The 6,323-nt window shown below is 48.2% G+C and overlaps 1 protein-coding gene across 4 annotated transcripts in view; it reads left to right on the top strand.

Moving 5' to 3' along the window:
* The first annotated feature begins 750 nt into the window (after positions 1 to 750).
* CREB1 (cAMP responsive element binding protein 1) overlaps positions 751 to 6,323 on the top strand; it is a 48,521-nt gene continuing 42,948 nt past the window's right edge. For 2 of the 4 annotated variants that reach the window (XM_048487007.1, XM_048487009.1), the window contains exon 1: positions 752 to 1,029. The gene's annotated coding sequence lies outside the window, so the exon portion shown is untranslated. Of the gene's footprint in view, positions 1,030 to 6,323 lie in introns of all 4 variants that reach the window. The other 2 variants (XM_048487011.1, XM_048487006.1) reach the window with 2 other exon arrangements.

Genomic DNA, 6,323 nt, shown 5'->3' with positions numbered 1-6,323 from the left:
TTTAATTAGACTCGCGTTTATGTACAACTTTAACGACCTTCTTCGTACCCGGAGGGAGGGGGGGTTCCTCATCTCTGAATCATATTAATCCGTTCCCCCCAGAACAATTCAAACCATTTATCTGTTTTAGAAGTATTTACACCCCTCCTCATTCAAGCGTCATGGCCGATGAGCCTCTCCCCCCCCCCCCACCCCCCGCGCTTGTGCAGCCATTGAAGCGCCCGGCTGAGGAGAGGGGGAAGCCGCCGGCTCAAAGTGGCGTTCTAGTCGCGATTAAATAATCTTCTTCAGCCCGCGGGCGTGTCTTTGGCCTAGGTTTCAGGGAGGAGCGGGAATGGTAGCCGAGGCTTTCGGGCGCGGGGAGAGAATAAAACGACGATGGCTAGGCCTCCTTTCCCTTCTACCTCTGCTACTTCCGTGCCGGGAATGGGGGGAAAGTCGCCGGTGACCGATAAGCCACCTTCCCCTCAGCTTGTTCGGCCATTTCCGCGCCTGGCTGAGGAGAGGGGAAAGCCGCCGCGATTGGATCAGCCTCCTATTTTCCCTCCGCTTAGACTCGAGGGAGGAGGAGGCGGAGAAATGGCCGCGGTGACTTCTCTCCGTTTCCCCACACACCCACACACAGAGAGAGAACCCAACGAGAGGCGCCGAGCATGCGGCGCTGGCTAGGCCTGGCTCTCCTTCCTCCCTCAGCCCGCTCGGTCGTTTCCGTGAGGGGGGCGCCGCTCGGCTGTTTCCGCCCGGGAGGGGGGGGGGAGGGAGGAGTGCGAGGAGGGCGGCCCGCTCGGCGCCTGCTCCCGCTCCCGCTCGCTGGCTGCGTGTGGGGCGCTCAGTCGGCCGCTGCCGCTGCCTGTCGCCGGGGCTGGGAGCGCCGGAGCGCGTGAGAGAGTGTGTGTGTGTGTGTGTGTGTGCGATGTGAGTGACGCGGCGGAGGTGTAGTTTGACGCGGTGTGTTACGTGGGGGAGAGAATAAAACGGCGGCCGGAGCCTCGGCGCGAACGAAAGCAGTGACGGAGCCGCCTCCAGCCGGTAAGGGGAGAAAAGCGAAAGGCTCAGGAAAGAAGGAGCAGGAGCCGAGAGAGGCTGAGGAAGAAGAGCGGCGGAAGCAGGGGAGGGGCGCCGGCGGCGGCGGCGGCAGCAGCAGCAGAGGCCGTTGAGGCGGCGGAGGGGGGGGGGATCGCGCGGGGCTTGGGGGGGGGGGGGCCGACGCCTTAGCCTGGCGGCGTCGAGCGGGAAATGAGGCCGCTCCCCCCATTCTAAAAAAATATGGAGCCTCCCTTAGATATAGATAGATATATATATATATAAATTCCCCCCCTCAGACTGGCACACAAACGCACACCCCGGCCCGCCTCGCCGACGCCGCGCCTCCCCCCCCCCCCCCGCCTTTTCACGGCCGCCGAGGCCGGGCCCGCTCAACGAACAAAGAATAATGGCGGCGGCCCGGTTGGGGCTCTGTGTGGCCGCCTTCGCGGGGCCGGGAGGGGGCTGCTGCTCTGGGGAGGGGGGGGTGATTTCCCGGGTGTCCCTCCCTCCCTCCTTCCCGTATCTTTCCTTCTGCTCACCCCCAGGTCTATCTTCTTCCTCCTCCTCCCCGGGTGTCCCTTCTTCTCCCCCGGTTGCTTCGCCCGCCATTTGGGCCCCGCACAACTCCCTGCGCGGAGGTCTCTTTCCGCGCCGCCCCGCAATCGCTGCAAGGGGGAGGCCCCGCCAACCCATCTCGGGACCATAGTGGGACACTCGCCCTTCTTTGCCCAAGAAAGTGGTGCTGGGATGTGGGTCGCCTTTCCCCCACCTCCGCCCCACACGCCGGTTGTTTATCCTGCCCAAGAGCGAAGGTGGGCCCGCGGCCGAAATGGAGGGAAAACGCGGTGGTGGTTTCTCTCTCTCCCCTCCCACCCCCCCCACCCCCCGTGCGATGTTTATAAATGGAGCCTCTGCTCCTCCTCATGTCCCGCTTCCAAATTTTGTTCTGCTCCTCTCCCCCGGTCACAGGGAGTGCTTCTTCACTCTTCCTCCCAGAGGTAAGAGTGGAATTGGGAGAGGTGGTTTTCTGCAAGATTGATCCCAATTTAGGGAACTTTCTTCGGTGTCGATGTGTGTTCTCCACCCCCCCCCCTTTTTTTGGCTTCCAGCTAGGGAACAGCTCGGTTGCCCCACCCCAGAAACGCTCCTGCAAGCCCTAGCCAGAGGCTCTTGTTTTGCCGCCCCTCTCTAGGCAGGGAGTTCCCTGGCGCTGTCAAGAGCAGGAAGGGGAAACCCAGCCACTGCTGCTGCTGCTGCTGCTTAAGTCTGGTTGAACTGCTGTTCAGAAATGGCCCCCTTGTGCCTCTTCACAGCTCCGTCTAGATCGCAGGGTCATTTAGCAACTGGTCAAGTTGAAAAGTTTTTTAGAATCTGCTTATTTCCCCTTCCACTTTTTTTATTTTATTCAGCACGGTTGGAAAGTTGTACTTTAAAAATACGCTGAGGTTGGAAAGGCCTTTTTAAAAGGTTCCTTCTTAATAAAGGATTTTGGATCAAAACTGTATTCTTGAACACTTGTTTTCCTCTTGGTTCACTTTTGGATGTTATGTAAAATTGGACTGGTCCCAAGCAAAGTCATGCTCCAATTCCACTTCTTTTAGCAGTCCACATTATTCAGCATTATAGTGTGTGTCTGTAATGCTTGGGAGGAGAATTGTGGAGAACGAGGTGCTTTTGGCTTTATTACCCATGGTTGGTGTACAATGTACAGTTCTTAATGTGGTTTGCATAGAATGAAGAGTATACATGACCAGGTAACCGAGTTGAGAAGTAGTTGCCCCCAAGGAGCTTGTGCTCTAAATTTAGGTGGTGTGGGAGGCTCTGAATGCGGTGATGGGGGAAGGGTCGGATTAAACTAGAAATAAATGTGAATATGCAGGTTTACTTGCAGTTGTACACTAAGGGAGTTCATTGTGAAAGACATGGGTTTTAAGTTGTCTAAAGTTCTGAGAGATTTGTATTTAAATAGACTAAACTACAAAATTGAACGGTTAAATGTTGCATGTCCTTAAAAATCTACATGATATAGAACATAATATTAAAGGTCATATCATTTGAATGGGGGTTTGCACCATACACTGTAGTTGTAGTCTGTATTCTTGTTTGTCTCTAATAGTATTGAGAAGATAAAGCTATTTTAATGGCAGCACTGATTAAAATTTCATCATAGATACACACACCCTTAGTCTAGGAATCATTTTTAATGGTTGCAACTGTAGACATTTTAGTTAGTTTTCAGCCAGATACTACCCTGTTCTCCCAAACGTGCTTTCTGCTGAAGAGCTTAGGCAGATTTGAAGAAGACAAGTCCATCAATGGCTTTTTGCCACAGTGACTGAATATTTGAAAATGGGATACCTCTGAATGGTAGTTACAGAAAGACAGCCAGGGAAGGGAGGGCAGACTTTGGCCTTTCATATCTTCTTGGCTGTGGGCCTTTTGGGGTATGTGGCTGGCAAGTGGAGACATAATGCTGCGGGACTAGATAGGTCACTTCAAATGTATATAGGCAAGCATCTTTATTTCCATTATCTTCTGATTGTTTTTTGTTGAATTTCTTTATAAAGTGTCCTCAAAATGCTGACAGAGGGAGGGGACAGCTAATACTTCAAGCACCTTATATCATGGATGTTGTCAGTAACCGTTTTCTGATAGCCACAAAGTAATTCCCTATGTATTAGATTGTAATAGGCCTAACAACTGTTTGACTGTCTGGTTATCTTAATATGTCAAAAATCCTATTGTCAGCATAAGGGTAGCAAAGAAAGCTTCAGAGAGGTTGGATCTTTTACATGAGCTTATTTCATTTGAATCTCATCCCAAGATGACTGGAAAATAATGGTTGTGGAAATTTTCTATCATTCTTCCAGAATGAGACACTTGCTCATAACACAGATTTTCCAAAAGTACTGAATTGCCTATTCCATACTAATAATGTGCAGAGCTTTTCTTCAGATTATACTTACCCCAGATAAATTATAATGTATCATGGGAATATTGGCGTTAAACAGGCTAGAGAAAGATGACACATTTTTGGTCACCTTATATTATAAAGTGAAAATAGTCTTCTGTGCAAGCACCATGCCATTACTTACCCAGGGAGTGATGTCACAACACAGCTTTTACTAGGCGGACTGTGTTTATGGGGTGGTTTGCCATTGCCTGCCCCAGTCATCTACATTTAACCTCCAGTATCTCAGTACTCTTTTTTTTAACCAACCTTGGAAGGATGGAAGACCGAGTCAACCTTCAGCTGTCTACCTGAAACCAACTTAGGGATCAAACTCAGGTGGTGATCAGAGCTTTTGAATGTGGTACTGCAATTTATCACTCTATGCCATGACGGTTGCTCACTGTCTATTACATAATATATATGCTTGACTAGAAAAAGCATTTAAAATACAGCCATGTTTCCCATCTCTGTGGTATCTCCAGTAGACTCCTGCCATTATCTGATCTTTGAAATGAATGTGGTCCTTTGGGGGAGGGCGGTATAAAAGTGGAACAAATAAATAAATAAATAAATAAATATTTTCTGCAGATTTTACTGCGTATCACTTTATTGGCTGTTAACACTTCAACATTTTCTTCGTAATCTGACTTTGTATTTGAAATGTGGCATTTAAGTCATATATAACGTGACAATAGCCTCAGAGTAATACTAGGAAACCGGACCTGCATAACTTAGAAGAGATATTTCTAAACAACCTATTATTTTAAGTGATCCTCTAGTCCCCTATTTCAAGATAGAGGATCTGGTTTTTTTTCACCCTGATCTACTACGGAATTGGGGCCCACATCTATTTTTACTGTATTTATTAAAATATTTATAAATAATATATAGAAATTAAAATAAATATTTATACAAAGTGTTCATGGTGACTCACAGTTCTTAAATTATAGCTGTTCATAGCAGCATAATGCCTCTATTAACCTTCCCCCCAAGAAAATACCTGTGGCTTAAACCCTATTAAAAGCCACAGCTGATAAAACAGTCTTATCCTACCTCCTAAACCCTCGGAGTAATGTGTCTTCCTTGCTTTCCTCAGGGAGCCTTTTCCATGAAGCGGGTGCCACTGTTTAAAAGGAATGGGCTCAGATGTTGCGTGGGCAACCTTAGAGTAGAAGGGGGTAGCCAGCAGGCCTACAGGAACTTTAAAGGCCGTAACGAATACCTAGAATTGAAGCTGGAAAACAAACCAGCAGCCCGTTCATCTGTCATGAGGTAGGCAGGATGTGTCCCCGTTGGCTGGCTGTTGACAATCCATCCCGGACCAGTTGCAGTTCCCGTGCAGTCCCACATGAGAGCATACGATGGTAGTTCCCAATTGTGAAATTACAATAGCATGGATTAGTATAACAGAGTTGTCCAAGTCTTAAAAAAGAGGAAAGGGTGCAAAGCAGATGTAGCTGTTAGAAAACATGCTTGGCTACCATGTTAACTTGATTTTCCTATGGTCAGATTGGATCCATCTGCCCTCTTGGGCTCTTTATCGTATTCTTTCCTTTGTCTTTCTCTTGAAAAAAACTGGCAGTGGCGCCACTGGTGGGATGTTGTTGTCCAATAGTTTTCAAGCTTCACACTTACAGGGAACCTTTTACATATCAGCTGCCTGGTGAGGGATCTGATGGTCTTCAACAAAAGCCCTTGTGTTGCAGCAGTGCTGGAGTGCATGCTCTATTCAGATGTAGGGCTATCTGTGTCTTGTGGGAATCAAGAGTACACTTTACACCAGTTCTCAGTTTTCCTGAGCTCACTTAAAAAATTAATCTTATGTATTTTTGGGCTCCTGAGCTGTTTATCTGTTCACAGCTTAGTGTGCTGACTGTTTTACACACAGTTGAGAATGTGAAGTCTGGACTGGGATAGTAATGCATCATTGGCAGTAGAGAAATTGAATGTTTTGTCTCTGATTTCTTCCCTGTCAAAACAAATCCACAGCTTTTCTCCTTGAGATGAGCAGAGCAATGTGAATTAATGGGGATCCTCTTCCAAATGGTATTCAGCTCACTCACATGTTGGCTGATCAGAGGAGGAGGACTCATATCTGACTCAAGATCTTAGCCAATTTGATGCACTGGCAATGACCTAGAAGACCCATATTCAAATTCCCAGGATTGTTCGTCTGTCATTACTATTCACTGAAGAGCCCCTGAGATCTGAAGGAACCTTGTACATCAGTTTGAAAGCCGCTGCTCTTATCAGCTAGATTCAGCAGGGCTTGTGTAGTGATTAAGAGCAGGTGGACTATAATCTGGAGAACCGGGTTTGATTCCCCACTCCTCCACATGAGCAG

The sequence above is a fragment of the Sphaerodactylus townsendi genome, linkage group LG02 (genome assembly GCF_021028975.2).
Source record: "Sphaerodactylus townsendi isolate TG3544 linkage group LG02, MPM_Stown_v2.3, whole genome shotgun sequence".
Lineage (NCBI taxonomy): Eukaryota > Metazoa > Chordata > Lepidosauria > Squamata > Sphaerodactylidae > Sphaerodactylus > Sphaerodactylus townsendi.
The sequence above is the reverse complement of the archived record's forward strand: the minus strand, read 5'-3'. Positions and strand labels throughout refer to the sequence as shown.